Source organism: Mus caroli, chromosome X, assembly GCF_900094665.2.
Source record: "Mus caroli chromosome X, CAROLI_EIJ_v1.1, whole genome shotgun sequence".
NCBI classification, from domain to species: domain Eukaryota; kingdom Metazoa; phylum Chordata; class Mammalia; order Rodentia; family Muridae; genus Mus; species Mus caroli.
The window spans coordinates 155,687,195-155,704,329 of NC_034589.1; the positions used below are offsets into that span (position 1 = coordinate 155,687,195).

General features: G+C 38.1%; 1 protein-coding gene across 12 annotated transcripts in view; it reads right to left on the reverse strand.

Moving 5' to 3' along the window:
- Frmpd4 (FERM and PDZ domain containing 4) overlaps nt 1-17,135 on the reverse strand; it is a 946,095-nt gene that overhangs the window by 114,211 nt on the left and 814,749 nt on the right. The gene's annotated exons all lie outside the window — the stretch shown is intronic.

Sequence of the window (17,135 nt, forward strand, 5' to 3'; positions counted from 1 at the left end):
TTTCTTACCATCATATTTTCATGGCCATGATGGACCATTTCCATCAATAGGCAAGCCAAAATAAACTCTTCATTAAGTTGCTTTTGTTGTGTACTTTGTCACAGCAATGAGAATAGTTATTGATGTATTTATATTTTGTCTTTTCAGCTACTTAGAGAAAGGGCAGGCAATGAGTTGTAAATTTTAATAGTTCCAAGGCATGACAAAATAATAATTATCTTCTATCACTTTTTGCTTAATATAAGTAACATGTTATGACAGTCCATAGTGGCAAGTATATGTGATCATCGCAAACATGCCCTGATTTAAATTAGTTCTGGTTCTTCAAACCTAAACATTTATTTTATACACATGAGTTGCTCAAAAACTATCATAATAAAGCGAGATTTGATGAGGGTGTGGGAGATAGTCATTAACAAACTCTAAGGATATTAAAATAATCTAGCTGAAGCCATTTTTCATCCTGATGTTCATCATTATGGGTTGTTATAGCTTTTATGAACTATGAACTTAGGTTCGTTTTTCTCTTTTGTCCTCATCAGAATATTTTTCCACACTTTGCATTTCCTGGAACCACAGACTTCTTTCTCCTTAGGACCTGCAATTTGCAATTGTCAGAAAGCATGTATAATGCAAGTGTGAATTAGGGGAAATCACAATTTGTAATGTCAGCATAGCATGGTGCTGTTTCTTTTGTGTTTTTAGTGAAAGTAGTTGCTGTTCTTACTCTAACAAGGCTTTATTATATCATACATCACCATGCATATTTTATGGGCAGGTTGTTTAGTAGAGTTCTTTGCTTTGTTATTTCACTAAGTAAAACTGTGATGCACCTCAGGCCAGCTGAAATTAGGCAGGAAGGTGACCTTCATAATATATTCTATAGACACAGTGCTCCTAGAACACGATGAGATTTGACTTTCCATTATAATCTTCAGGAAGAGTGACTGGTAAAAAGGAAGCCATGCTGAGAGCTGATTTTTAGATGGAGCCCTTCTAACTGTTCTCTCTTACCCTCACCCCTTAATAATCTTCCTGATCTCCCATTGACTGCAACCAGAAAGCACTCCTGAGCATTCCCTGTTCTTGGCAAATCAAGAATAAGAGACAGGCTGTGTGTGTGTGTGTGTGCATGATCAGTGACAAATAGAGTAAATCTATGCGTCTTATGGGATAAGACCAGGTTGTAGAGGACAATTTAAGCTCTGTTATTTGTTTTCCCTACCATGTAAAGAGGGTTTAGCATGCTTGGCCCTCTTTAGAATACCAGGGCCTAGAAGTTTATACTGGATGTCTTCTATTCCCAGTATATCTTTGCCTCCCTGCTTTGACTATCAGGCAAGTGCTGCAACTTTATCAAGCCTCAAGTCCCCCTTTTTTTCTGCTGTAATCACAGTAAACAATACTTGCTCATAGAGCAGATGTTAGAAATGTGTATGGTAAACTGATGAAAAGCCTTCTCCAGGAGCAGATTGGATTTGAAACTATGAGTTACTCACTCTGGGATCTTGTGCAGGTCTTGCATCATCCTGTGCTTCTGTTATCCTGTCTGTGGATTAGAGTTAACCTGTGGACCCATGCACTATTATATACACTAAATGTGTTAATATATAAAAGAAGTATGTACCATATTAGAATTAGCTTGTCTCAATACAAAGGAGGTAAATGTTTACAAGGTTTATTATAAAATAAGGACATAGATTACATGTTAATTCGTAACCACTAATAATTGCAGTACTATCAATGCAATGTCTTTTCTTTTCTGAACTATCACAATAGTGATTCTTAAAAGTTATGCAGAGCCAGGCATGGTGGCACACGCCTTTAATCCCAGCACTCGGGTGGCAGAGGCAGGCAGATTTCTGAGTTCGAGGCCAGCCTTGTCTACAAAGTGAGTTCCAGGACAGCCAGGGCTATACAGAGAAACCCTGTCTCGAAAAACAAAAACAAAAACAAAAAGTTATGTAGAGACCATTGGACTGAGAACAGGATCCCCAATGAAGGAGCTAGAAAAAGGACTCAAGGAGCTGAAGGAGTTTTCAGCCCCATAGGAGGAACAACAATATAAATGAACCAGTACCCGTAGAGCTCCCAGGGACTAAATCACCAACCAACGAGTACACATGTTGGGACTCATGGCTACAGCTGCATATGTAGCAGAGGATGGCCTAGTCGGTCATCAATGGTAGGAGAGGCCCTTGGTCCTGTGAAGGCTCTATGCCTCAGTGTAGGGGAATGCTAGGGCCAGGAAGCAGTTGTGGGTGGGTTGGTGAGCAGGGGGAGTGGGGAGGGGATAGGGGATTTTCAGAGGGGAAATCAGGAAGGGGGACAACATTTGAAATGTAAATAAAGTAAATATCTTATATAAAAAAAGAAGTTTTACTAACATTAAAAGTGTTTGTATATGGAGAGCATGTTTGTATTATTGCAGAAACACATCCATGTGGTCATTGTTTAAAATACAATTTCTGGATGTGATGTCTGTAAATTATCAATGAAAGATTTAGATTCAAAATAAAATGTGCTTCTCTTGAAAAAAAAGTTATACAGAGCTTTGACTTTAACAGTGGAGGTGACTTGGACCATGGGTGGGGGTAGGTAGGGATGTTTGTGTTTTAGGATGATGTGAGTTTTCCTTTTAAGCATTCTTATTTGAATTATTAGACTAAACTTCCTACTATTAAATATAGTTGACATAAAAATAGCCAGTTTTATGTTTAGTTTTATGTCAACTTGACATAAATAAGCTCTAGTTATACAAGAGGAGGAACCTCAATTGAGAATGTCTCCATAAGATCTGGCTCTCAGGCATTTTTTCTTCTTTTATTTATTCTTCTCTCATACAATGCATCCTGACTTCAGTTTCCCCTTCATTCACTCTTTCCAGTTACCCTCCACTTCCCTTCTCCTCCAGATCCACCTTGGTTTTCTCTTCCCAGGAAAGAGCAGACCTCCCAAGGACATGAACTGGAAATGGCACAAGATACAATAAGACCAGGAACAAGACCTTACATCAAGGCTGGGCAAGGTAATATACTGAGAGGAAACATGGTCCTAGGAGCAGCCAAAAGCATCAGAGAAAACCTTTCTCCCATTGCCAAGAGTCAGAGTGGTACAGCTCACTGGTAAGGTATTTTCTTAATTAGCAAATGATTGGGGAGGGCTCAGCCTACTGTGAATAGCTCCATCCTTGGCCTGTTGGTTCTAGATTCAATAAGAAAGCAGGCTGAAGGGGTCTGTCTGCAACCCTATAGGAGGATCAACAATAGGAACTAACCAGTACTCCCCAGAGCTGTGTCTCTAGTTGCATATGTAGCAGAGGATGGCCTAGTTGGCCATCAATGAGAGGAGAGGCCTTTGGTCTTGTGAGGATCAGATGCCCCAGTACAGGGGAATGCCAGGGCCAGGAAGCAGGAGTGGGTGGGTTGTGGAGCAGGATGGGGGAGGGTATAGGGGGATTTGGGGATAGCATTTGAAATGTAAATGAAGAAAATATCTCATCAAAAAGAAAAAGAAAAGAAAGGTTGAGCAAGCCAGGAAGCACAAGTCAGTAAGCACACTCTTCAATAGCCTCTGCATCAGCTCCTGCCTCCAGGAACTGTTGGAGTTCCTGTCCCTACTTCCTTGATGAATTGGGGAATTCTTTCCCCAACCCCAAGTTTCTTTTGGCTATGTTTTATCACAGCAACAGTGACCCTAGCTCATACAGATTGTGCACACATATTGCTCAACCCAAAAAAAAATCAGTAGAATAATGATTTTGTCTCTTGTTAACTAAAGTAATAGGAATTCATCTTCGACTCTTTTTATCATTTCACTAAGATCTATTTGATGCATAATATGTGTGCACATATATATATGCATATATGTATACACAAATATAAATTGTAAAATACCTTTTCAATCAACTTGGTTTGTACATCTATCACTTCACATAGAGATGATCTCTGTAGGGGTGAGAACAGTAACGACCTATTCCATTAGCAGATATTAGCTGTTCAGTATAGTATTGACTATTATTGTTACAGCTTGTGTTCCCTTTGTGCTATTTGTAACAGAAAATCACAGATTGCTTAATTTAGAATGGACACAAATATATTGGCTGAAGCTTCTAGAGGATGAGTTCAAGATCTACCTGGCTAATTCTAATGAAGTCCCTCTCAATGCACCACCCCATAATAGGAGAAGAAAAGCAAGAGAACTCATGATAGAAATGACCTCTTTGAAACTTTTGGCTATTTTACAAGGGCCCTTAAACCCTTGCAAGGGAGCTTTGCTACTAAGAATTAAGTGCTATTTAAAGACTTAACTTATTAATACAATGTATTATACCAGGAATTTGGCTTTATCTATTAATTATGAAAGGGATCAAAAAGCACTTGAACATGTCTTTCTGCTCCTGGTCCTCCATTTTTTCTTTTAATAATGTTAATATTGCTGTATATCTAAGTGCTCTAATATTTGGTACATATATATTTATAACAGTAACTTTTGATGGAGTATGTTTTCTTATATTATAGATTAGAAGTAAAGGTTTATTTTTCCTCATGGAGGTATGTACAGTCATTGCTGATCTCTTCTGGTTTACATTAGAGTAAAATATAATTTTCTTATCAGCTCAGCTTGTGACTGAAGAGCTACTGTGAGTCTCTTTGTAGATAGAATCTTAGTAGATCACATTTTCTTTAATTCACTCTGTTACCCTACCTTTTGATTGGAGAATTTAATCTATTTGCATGTAAACTCATTACTGGTTGGTAAGGAGTAATTACTGCTAATTTGCTCATTGTTCTCAGACTCCTTTACAGTTCCTCTATTCTTTTCTTCCTTTGTTTCTGAAGTTGCTTTTGATTTCTGGATGCTTTGTGATAGTATGCTTTGATTTCTGTCCTTTTACCCTCCTTTCTTCTTGTTCTTTAAACTAGCTGATTTGGAACAACCTGTTTTCAAGTTTGTTTGTTTGTTCTTCTGCATAGCTGTGTCTGCTGACGAATCTCTCTATTGAACTGTTTAGCTTTGTAGTTTTGTTATTTCTGTTTCATTCCTTTTTTTTTTTTTTGGCTTTTTGGCTTTTTGGGGCAGGATCTAATGTATACCAGGCTGCAGGCTTGCCTTAAAATTGATATAAAACTCTGGCTTTCCAATCCTCTTGTAGCCACCTCTTAAATTCTTGAGTTACAGGTGTGTGTCCCCATGCTCACTTGTTTCATGCTTTTTGATGAAATATTTATACATTAAACTTACAATTTTGTTCTTTCATCATTTTCCTGGTGTCATTTAGCTGTCTGTGATTACCTGCATCTCATTAAGATCCTGCAACAAGATAACTCTTTTGAATTTGTTTTCATGCAGTCTATAGAGTTCTATTTCCTGGGGATTGCTATAGAGAGCTTCATTAGTCTTCTTTGATGGTGAATGTTTGCCTGATTCTGTATGATTCTTGTAGCTTTGAGTTGGTGTCTGTGAATTTGCATAAGCAAACACTTCTTCCTATTTTTATAGACTGGCTTCAGTAAGTAAAACCTTCTCTTGTTGGTTCTGTAGTCTAGTAGGATTGCCACTGGGATGGAAGCCAAGTGGCACTGATGCTACAGCATTTGATTGCTTCAGGATCTGCAGTGTGATCCACAGCAGTCCTATTATCAGGGTCTTTGGACAATGTGGGTCCTATTTAGACCCAGGGCTAAATTATTGTCCCCAAGATCTTTATCAGTTGGACTGACATTTAGAAAAGTGTCTATTTTGACATCTGTAGCTGAGTTTCCAGATAAGGGACCTTGGATGAGGTATCACACCAGGATCATGGGATAGTTCTTACAAGATCACGGCACAGGTCTTCAAATGGGAAGAAATCACTCAAAACCATGATGAAAGTAGCTGGAACTGTGTCATGGAACTATTTTTTAGTCCATAGCTGAGACTTAGATCCTCAGACCAGCTTTTGGAGGCATAGATGGGCATGCGACTTAGAAGGCCACTGGGCAAGCAGGGCTGCTCCTGGATCATAATTAGGAGTAGTGAAATGGTCTATGGGACACAGTTCATCAGGACTGTCTCTCAAGATATGCACTGACCCGTCTTCTCACAAAGGTTTCTGTATAGGCATAGCTGTTCCCAGATTAGTTAAGAGAGGTTGAAGATAAGTCATGGATAACTATAGATTTCTGAGGTCAACAAGTCTGTTGTCCAAGGCATGTATAGATATAATTCCTTCTAAATCCCTTGAACAATGGTGGCAGTGGAGGTATCAAGGCCAAATAGACAAAAGTTTAGAGAAATCCATAGGAAAATATGGGTGTTTCTAGATCAGTTGTTAGCCATAGTAAGTAAGCTAGCTAGCCCAATGGGCATGAATATGTCTTTTTTTTTTTTTAATTTTCCCTCCTTAATCCTAGTTTTACAAACCCTCTGTGCATTCCAAAGATGAAATAAAAGTACTTTTGGTTGTGGATTGCCACTATTGAACAAGAACAACAACAAAGCAAGCAAACAAACAATAGAAAATCCAAAAACAAAGAGAAGACTTCTTTAAAAACTATTAGCCAGCTTGCTAACACCTAGTTAGAAAACTGTCATTATTCCTTTTTTCATCTCAATTACTTTTCTTATTAAGTTAACCCTCCTGCCTTTGGGATTTATTTCTAATCCCAGAGTAAAAGTTTAGAAAAAGTGACTATCTCAAAGACCTAAGTTGCCTTCTGTAGTGAAATTCTCATAGTTATAGACCAGCAAGAATAATCACCATATCAAAAGAAAGAAAGACAGTAAATTAAGGAATAATTATCTGCCCTTTTATAGAGGCTGGTTAGGAGCAGGGATAAGTTCCCTATTTCATATTTTATCTTCTTATTATGAGACTGGTATTTTTCATCTTCCACAGCTGTGTTAGAGAGACTCGAACTGTGTGGTGTTGTATCTGGCTTTTCATTGTTACCTTCTGGTACTCAAGTGGCAAGTACTCAAGTAAAGGGGAAAGCATCTTCTAAGTTTGATGTCTAGGCTTTAAAACTGGGACTGGCTTCCAAGGTCATGAAATATTATTCTATATATGAAGAAACTTTATGTAGATTTTTCAAGATGAAGGGAGAAGTCTATGCCTTTCTTCAGGCTCTACAACGAATCCCTAATCTAAAAAGACTAATGCAACAGATCTGAAACGAGACAGTAGTTTTTATACTACTGCCTTGAAGAACAAATTTTGAGCTTGTCCTTCAGGACAGCCTCATAGACAATAAATTTGTTTATATCTGCAACTTGGCAAAAAAGTACTCATTAGAAGCAGTTGGCATATGCAGGAACAAAGGGAAACTATTTTACAATCTTTTATCCATACACAAACGTATCTTTCCATTCATTGTTGATTGCTACTACTTGATGCCAGGACTTCCCTGCTTAATTTGACCTTCTATCATCTCTGAAAATTTTGCATAGTCATAAATACAATCTAGTCAATTTGAAGTCTTCACCAGAAGAACAGGGATCATGCCTTCTGTATTTGTATATGTTCAGCACCTCACATGACGTATGTAATTAGCGCTTAATAACTGTTGAAGTCCAATAAATCTAATGGTTTGGCCTTCCTTGGGAGAGTGAGGCATGAGTCATAACAGTTCTGTGAGCAATTATAGTTCATACTGTTTTAGAACAAAATGTAGAGATGTTTTTAAATTGTTTTTAATTGTGAAAGGTCAAAGACAGTGACCCCAGGGTTCCAGGATTTGAAGGAAGGATATGGTAATTTGTAAAGGGCATGGGTTTTTCAGAGATTTGTCTCTTCAATGACTATAAAGTATAAGTTAGCGTTAACAACTTAGAAAACTATAAAATGAATGGCACTCATCTAATTTCAGTGCAGCAATTATAGCACTTCTTGAGATGACATGGGGGAAAAAGTAATATGGTTACTATAGCAGTAAATTGGTCTCCAAGAAACTCTTTTATTTTCTTACAAAAAATAATGTCTATAACAGAGTAGCCAAATGATAATGAAATAATTCACAAAGAAATGAATCTATCTGAAAACAAAACAAAAAACAACACATTCATAACCCAAAACTGCAGTGTCGAGATCGGGGGACAAAACAAGACTGAACCAGTTAGACAAGCAAATAGATGCCAATATTTAAGGAGATAATTTTATAGTGTTGTTAAAATGATGAGTGTTTTTCCAAATTTCCTTACTGGCTAAGAAAATGGGATAGTTCATTAAACAGAAGGGGATTTATCTTGTGTAAGATACAGACATTAAACCACACACTGGCTGAGGAGCCCAGGAAAAGGGAGATTATGTTTTAAGAGCTCAACTTTTAGGTCAGTACACATTACGGCAGACGAATGACTAAACTTACGGGAAGGCACATGAAAGTTGTGTAATGCATGAAGACTTTCATTATTGTGAAATACACTATTTCAAATCTTAGGTTTAATGAGTTGGAAGGTAGAGGCTAGCACTGTGTCATTGTACTTGAATTTATTTTTCTAAAATAAAGTATTCCATTACTTTTATAAAAATAAATGTATTGTCTTTCAATTAAGAGGCAGCCTGCATTAGGATCACATGTTTACTGTTTCAATTGTATCTAGCCCCCCTGGCTTTTAACAACTAGAAAAATTCCTTTCTCTTTTTTTATTGGATATTTTCTTCATTTACATTTCAAATGCTATCCCAAAATTCCCCTATACCCTCCACCCCACCCTGCTCCCCTACCCACCCACTCCTACTTCTTGGCCCTGGCATTCCCCTGTACTGGGGCATATAAAGTTTGCTAGACCAAGGGTCCTTTCTTCCCAATGATGGCCAATTAGACCATCTTCTGCTACATATGTAGCTAGAGATACAAGTTTTGGGGGTACTGATTAGTTCATATTGTTGTTCCACCTACAGGGTTGCAGACCCCTTCAGCTCTTGGGTATTTTCTCTAGCTCCTACACTGGGGGTCCTGTGTTCTATCCTATAGATGACTGTGAGCATCCACTCTGTGTTTGCCAGGCACTGGCATAGCCTCACAGGAGACAGTTATATCAGGGTCCTTTCAGCAAAATCTTGCTGGCATATGCAATAGTGTCTGTGTTTGGTGGCTGATTATGGGATGGACCCCCGGGTGGGGCAGTCTCTGGATGGTCCATCCTTTCGTCTTAGCTCTGAACATTCTCTCTGCAACTCCTTCCATGGATATTTTATTCCCTATTCTAGGGAGGAATGAAGTATCCATGAGTTGGTCTTCCTTCTTGATTTTCTTGTGTTTTGGAAGTTGTAGCTGGGTATTCTAGGTTTCTGGGCTAATATCCACTTATCAGTGAGTGCATATCAAGTGACTTTTTGGTGATTGGGTTACCTCACTCAGGATGATATCCTCTAGATACATCCATTTTCCCAAGAATTTCATTGTTTTTAATAGCTGAGTAGTACTCCACTGTGTAAATGCACCACATTTTCTGTATCCATTCCCCAGTTGAGGGACATCTGGGTTCTTTCCAGGTTCTGGCTATTATAAATGTCTGCTATGAACATAGTGGAGCATGTGTCCTTATTACCAGTTGGAACATCTGGGTATATGCCTAGGAGAAGTACTGCTGTATCTAGCAGTAGTACTATGTTCAGTTTTCTGAGGAACTGCCAGACTGATTTCCAGAGTGGCTGTATAAGCTTGCAATCCCACCAGCAATTGAGGAGTGTTCCTCTTTCTCTACATCCTTGCCAGTATCTGCTGTCACCTGAATTTTTGATCCTAGCCATTCTGACTGGTGTGAGGTGGAATCTTAGGGTTGTTTTGATTTGCATTTCCCTAATGATTAAGGATGTTGAACATTTTTTCAAGTGCTTCTCAGCCCTCTGGTATTCCTGATTTGAGAATTCTTTGTTTAGCTCTATACCCCATTTTTAATGGGGTTATTTGAATTTATGGAGTACAGCTTCTTGAGCTCTTTGTATATATTGGATATTAGTCCCCTATCAGATTTAGGATTGGTAAAAATACTTTCCCAATCTGTTGGTGGCCTTTTTGTCTTATTGACAGTGTCTTTTGCCTTACAGAAGCTTTGCAATTTTATGAGGTCCCATTTGTCGATTCTTGATCTTACAGCACAGGCCATTGCTGTTCTGTTTAGGAATTTTTCCCCTGTGCCCATATCTTTGAGGGTTTTCCCCACTTTCTCCTCTATAAATTTCAGTGTCTCTGGTTTTATGTGGAGGTCTTTGATCCACTTAGACTTGAGCTTTGTACAAGGAGATAAGAATGGATCAATTCACATTCTTCTACATGATAACTGCCAGTTGTGCCAGCACTATTTGTTGAAAATGCTGTCTTTTTTCCACTGGAGGGTTTTAGCTCTCTTGTCAAAGATCAGGTGACCATTAGTGTGTGGGTTCATTTCTTTGTCTTAAATCCTATCCCATTGGTCTACCTGTCTGTCATTGTACCAGTGCCATGCAGTTTTTATCACAATTGCTCTGTAGTACGGCTCAGCCATTAAAGACTAGGCTCACAACCAAAATTATAAGAAAAATTCCTTTCAAATGAACTTTCTTTATGCGTTCAGTGTGGAGACTTGTCTGTCTTAATAAACAACCTTAATTGAAGTCATTGCTCATCGTACTCAAGATTGCAAGTGCACTAATGGGCTGGGGTTTGTTTCATTGATCCCTGTATTACCATTACCTGGGTCCATGTATTACATGAAGCACAAACATGGTATATACATATTTCATAAATGAATAAAATATTGTTTTCTGAGGCATCTATTCAATAGCTGCTATTCAAATATTTGCAGATTTATAAGCTGAAGAAAAACTTGGAGGGACCCAAGTAAGTTTGTAATTTTCAAAAGGTGTTTGTAAAAATATCCATTTAATGAAGGGGTCTGCAACCCTATAGGTGGAACAACAATATGAACTATCAAGTACCCCCAGAGCTCGTGTCTCTAGCTGCATTTGTACCAGAAGATGGCCTAGTCAACCGTCACTGGGAAGAGAGGCCCCTTGGTATTGCAAACTTGATATGTCCCAGTACAGGGGAATGCCAAGGCCAAGAAGTGGGAGTGGGTGGGTAGGGGAGCAGGGCACAGGGAGGGTACAGGGAACTTTTGGGATAGCATTTGAAATGTATACAAAGAAAATATCTAATAAAAATTAAATAAAATATCAAGCCCTTCACACATGGGCCAAGCACTGTACAAGGAGTATGTTTTTTTTCCCTCATGGTACTTGTAATTCCTGTCAACCTCCCTTCCACAACAGAAGTATTTCTCTGTCATATATCCATAGCATATTTGCAAAAGATACAAGGACTATATTATGAAATGAACATCAAGTGAATGAGACCCCTTGGGAGTTTCTAAGAGGAAGATAAATAGACTCTGATAATTGCTATCTACCTGCACAGCATCTTTTCTTCTATTTTCTCAATTTTTATAAGAAACTGGTAAAGAATGGAAAAGATGACTGCTCTATTGGATATTTAGTGTTTTCTTCTCAAGTTATTATCTTGATAAGTAGGAAGTTTTGTGGTTGTTTTATTCTGATGATCTGGCTGAGAAAATGAGAAACACATGAGAGGGGGGAGGGAGAGAGGGAGAAAGAGAGAGAGAGAGAGAGAGAGAGAGAGAGAGAGAGAGAGAGAGAGAGAGAGAGAGAGAGAGAGAGAGAGAGAGAGAGAGAGAGAGAGAGAGAGAGAATGTAGGAATGTAGGTGTGGGCAATACAGAGGAGGCACAGGAATGACTAATAGGCAGAAGAGCACCACAGCTTCCTGAGATCATCCTACCCGAAGTGGTAAAATAAAAAAGATTTAAAATTTTCTTATTTTCCCCCATGCTTTTCATTTCAGAGTTGGGCAGAAATTTCTGTGAAGAAAAAAGGCTTTATCTCTCTGAACTCTGTCATTCTGCTTGTTGGATTCCTATTGCTATATCAAAATATCTAAGAAAGGAAACATAGAAGGCAAATATGTATTTTGCATCATAGTTTTCGAGGACTTAACTCACATGTGGACAGCTGTTGATTTGAGTTTGTGGCAGTCATATGTGAGAAAAGCTCATGGTGCCATGGGGTCTATTTACCTTAGAGTGGCTGAGAAGCAGATAGAGGGCAGGGTACTAATATTCTATTCAAGGGAATGCCTATAGTTATATAAACATTTTCCTATTGACTTTTCAAGTTGAAGAAATGTCTAGGGCAGAGGTTCTCAAACTGTGAGTTGCAATTCCTTGCTGGTTGAACATTTTCACAGGGGTCGCATATTAGCTACCCTGTGTATCAGCTATTTACAGTACAATTCTTAACAGTAGCAAAACTACAGTTATAAAGTAGCAACAAAAATAATTTTAAAGTTGGTGAGGGGTCTCCACAGCATAACGAACTGTATTAAAGGTGGCAGCATTAGGAAGATTGAGGATAACTGGTCTAGGGTATTAGTGAAGCATAATAAGTGGATTGATCCCATGAACTAGAGTCCTGGAATGAAGAAAATAAAGAAAGGAGGTGCCAGCTAACCTCCCACAGTCATGCCTCGGTCCTGTTTCCCGATTCACAATTCACTCTCACCACCACAGATTTCTCATCATATCATCTGTGATGGTTTGTATATGCTTAGCCCAGGGAGTGGCACTATTAGCAGGTGTAGCCTTGTTGTAGTAGGTGTGTCACTGTGGGTGTGGGCTTAAGACCCTCATCTTAGCTGCCTGCCTGGAAGTCAGTCTTCCACTAGCAGCCTTCAGATGAAGATGTAGAACTCTCAGCTTTGCCTGCACCATGCCTGCCTGGATGCTGCCATGTTCCTGCCCTGATGATAATGGACTGAACCTCTGAACCTGTAAGCCAGCCCCAATTAAATGTTGTCCTTGATAAGATTTGCCTCAGTTATGGTGTCTTTTCACAGCAGTAAAACCCTAAGATATCATCTCAATCCATAAACCAAAAGTAAACCTCTTTTTCTTTTAGCTGCCTCTTATCAATTTGGTTACAGTGTTAAGAGGAATAACTAAAAGATGACCCACAGCATAAAGGTACTGTTAACAGTGCCATGGAAAAGTGAACTTATCTGGGTGGGGGTAGGCATTTAAATCTATACCAGAACATAGATGATGTTTTAAAAAGGAAATGGAGGATGGAGTTTAGTAGACACAAATCCAACCCCTTATTCTTCAAGTCATCAAGTTGAATTTGTTTTTTTTTTTTTTTTTTTTTTTTTTAGAAAGAAGAGGAGATGGAGTTTGAATGATATATGTTGGAGCATCAAACTGGTCATTCCCAAGTGAGAGTGTTTATGGGTTCTACCCAAGATAATGTCAATGGACAAGTAAAAATGTCTTAATAATGGATGGAAATGGTAGAAGAAAAATAAATTAGACTCAGTGAATTTAAATTGCTTAGTAGAATAACTTGTTTGTTGACTAGGGAAAATGAGTACCACATAAACTTGGGATTTTTTTTTTTTTTTTTAGATTTCTGACTTAGGATGATTTTCTACTGGCAAAACCATGGTACAGTTGGAATTCATGGAATGGTATGTTAATAGGTTAGTATATGAGGGTCTTCAGACTTTTGATGTGGATTTGTTGGCTTCTGGATTGGTAAAAAGTGTGTGTTCTGATTGATTAGACATTGGTTATCTAGAAAAAGCACCAGGATTAAATAAACTGTAGTCTAAGGACAAGAATCAAGAATGATTTGTTCAAACATATGTCTCACTCTTCTATCCTTTAGAAATACCGAGTGGGTAAGAAACAGTTTCTTCCCCTGTCCTTTTTCATGTGAGTATGATTGTGTATAAAGTATGTATATGTTTGTGTAGACATGCCTGTGAAGACCCAAAGTTAACATTCTAGGTCTTCCTTACTCACTTTCTACCTTATTCTTTGAGCAGGGTCTCCCAATTGAACCCAGAGCTCATCCCCCATGTGGCTAGTCTAGCTAAGTACTTTGCTATCGGGATCCCTTACAACCTTCTTCCAAGTGTTGCAATTATAGGTGGGCTACCATGCTTACCTATCATTTACTTAGGTTCTGTGGATCAAAACCCTGATCATCAGGCTTGCTGTTCACACAGGAAGAGCTTTAAAACTGCAGAGCCATTTCCCCAGAATCTTCTTCCTGCTTAAGGGCCATCCCTTTATTTTGGTTTCTCTGGACACAAAAGATTATAAGCCTCAATGATCACAAGTTTGGTACATGACCAACACATCTTCCCAAACAACTTTCTCAGAACCATGGAATCATAGAAGGCATGCATGATGACTTCCAGTTCAGTGCATCGAAACCACCATCTCCTTAGAAAGCAAGTGGGAGTCTCATAGAAATGACAACTAAGTAATTAGAAAAAGTCTTTGGATATTATTTAGGGATGCTGTCTAAATATGGCTTGACCAAAAAAAAGTACAATCAGGTTGCCCTGTAAGGATCTAACAGAAAGTAGCTTAGGCTTCGTGTGCCTTATGTGACATGTCTGTTCATGTTGGCTAGGGAGAAATGAGTGTGTCCATTTTTACAGTAAAACTATATTTTCAGACTTAGAAATTTGAATGTCATATGATTTTCATCTGCCATGAAATATTCTTCACTTTTCTTTATTCTAATCTCTCAATTTTTTTCTTTCTTTTTCTTTCCTTAAGAGATAAAACCTTTGCTATCTCACAGGTTTTGTGAAATTATGTGGCAGCTCTCAATTTGGATGTGAGGCTGTTGTCTGCCATCTTGTTTCATTTATTCTTTTACATATAAATTTGGAGAGGGTTTATATTGATGTAATTTCCCCTTGACCACGAGTTAAGCAATGAGAAAAACAAGCAACTTTCTTGGGGGGGGGGAACCTTTCTACATGCCTGAGGAAGATTGGTAGGAAGTGATCTCACTTTTAGATAGCTTTTTCTCCAATTCTGTCCTGCAGCTAGCAATCCAGTCACAGCAAACTCAAACAGAGATATATTATTTCTTCTACCCTTCTGGAAGCACAGGAATCAATAGGACTAATCACACAGGTATGTACCCAGAGGAAAACAAAATGAGACTTCTGCCATTAAACATAAAGATAGCCCTCTAGGACACAAGCTGGTATAAAGCTCAGCTGGATGAGGGATGTCCCTGCTGACACCCACGTGCATCCCAAGATATAAGTAATCTGAAATGGCCTCAACCCAGAGCTTCTAAAAATAGCCTTTATGGTCCATAGAAAGACTTGAACTGTCATTCCCAGGCCAGGTCTTGTTCCTGATGCAGGGTGAATGTGACACAAATTTCAGTTCCTGCCCTCATGGAAGAATGTTCTTTAGAGATCTGGATAACCAATGAATACAATTATGATGTCTCCATCTAGATTGAAAGATATCATTATATTTTGCCCAGACTAAAAACGAATGACTTATTCCTTTGGTGCTATTGTAAAAATACTGTAGATTCGGGAATTTATAAATAACAGGAGTTTATTGTTAACATGTCTGTGGACCCAACAGCCTAATAGGAAAGCATCAGCAGATTCACAATCTGGTAAAGATTCCAGCCTCAAAGGCAGGATCTTTTGGTATCATAGTATGGCAGAAGTAGTATAGACAACCTTTTATAATGAATGACATATGTGAAGGAAAGTTACCACAAAGAATCCCTAACTGGACATTCTGCAAGGATGATCAGCTAATTAGAACTTTAAAGGCTGTGGAAAGATTAGGATTTTGCAGGTCTATAGCCAAATAACAATTTATCTTCATCTATCTTTAACCTCAGAAATAGCTATTTCTTATCTACCTCTGTGTCAGATCTAACATTTTCTGATGAGCAGATTAAAAGCCCTTGGAATGTATTAACTTAGTAGAGCACTAGCACCCATCAACCAAAATCAATGAGTGTCATCAGACAGCATCTGAGGCCATCAACAGAAGATTTCTTGCTTTGCTATAACCTGCCTCTCTGATTTGCCCATCAATGTATTTGTCTTGATTTATGACTTTCTTTGTTCTGTTACTACAAAGACCATGAAACTGCTCCCATGTTGAAACATTGAATTTGAGGTGATACATCTGTGTTCTTGGGACATGTTCACTCCTATTTGGCTCCAGAATAAACTACCTATTATCCCTTTTGAGGTGAGAGTTGTGGTTTTGCTTTTATAATGGTATTAATTCCATTCCTGAAGGCTCCTCCCCCATGACATAATCAGTTCCCCAAAGGTCTCACTTCCTAAAGATATCACAATAGATATTAGGCTGCAAAATATAAATTTGGATCAGAGGAGGATACAAACATCCAGACAGTGGCAAAGACCAACTCTTTGGAGACAGAATTTTCTTAGTACACGGAGTTTTTTCCTTTTTCTTTGCTCATAGCAAGACTGGGACAGTTGCTCACTCTAAAAATGACTACCCCTCCTTTTATATTCATGTGCTTTCTTACCCATCTCCAAATTCTTCAAAGGTCATGTAACCATCCATGGTGTCTTTGTGAAGAAGAAACCACGTTTGCAAAAGAAGGTTTCTTCTGAAGATCTCCAAAATACTTAACACTTTTCCCCAAATGCAGATGTGCTTTTTGCTTTGAGTGAGCATACATCATAGGAGATCTCTTCCTCAGTTTAAAGTGTTGGTTTATAATAAACAAATGTCATACCATCACACCTCTTTATCCTCTGACACCACTTTATGAATGGATTTGTTTGTGTAATAGGTCTTGCTTCACCTGAATAAAGTCTAGAGATTTACTCAGTTCTAGAGAAAGTGCAACTCAGTGGGATTTAAAGCAGATATTTGAGCAGCATTTGAAAAGTCATATAAAATGTGCTCTTTGATGCCCAACTAAAAATATCAATTAACAATCTGTGTCTGCAATAAAATTAAACTAATAAACAAATCATATCTTGGCTTTGACCTAATTATACTTTTGTTTCAGTTGATGATCTCAAAGTGAATCACTCAGGCAAGTATAAAAAAAATGAGTGAAATTTTATGTTTGTGTATCCAAGGAATTATGTAAATAAAATTACTCATCACTTTATGCTATATTTAGCTCTCATATTTTAGTCTCCTTGATTACAGAAAAATCAATGTGTCAGTAATTCAAGAAGGAAAGGAAATGTAACCTTTGGCTATAATAATGGAGATATAGATCATTAAAAGTTTGAATCTGTTTGTTTGTTTGTTTTCTTTTTTTTTTTT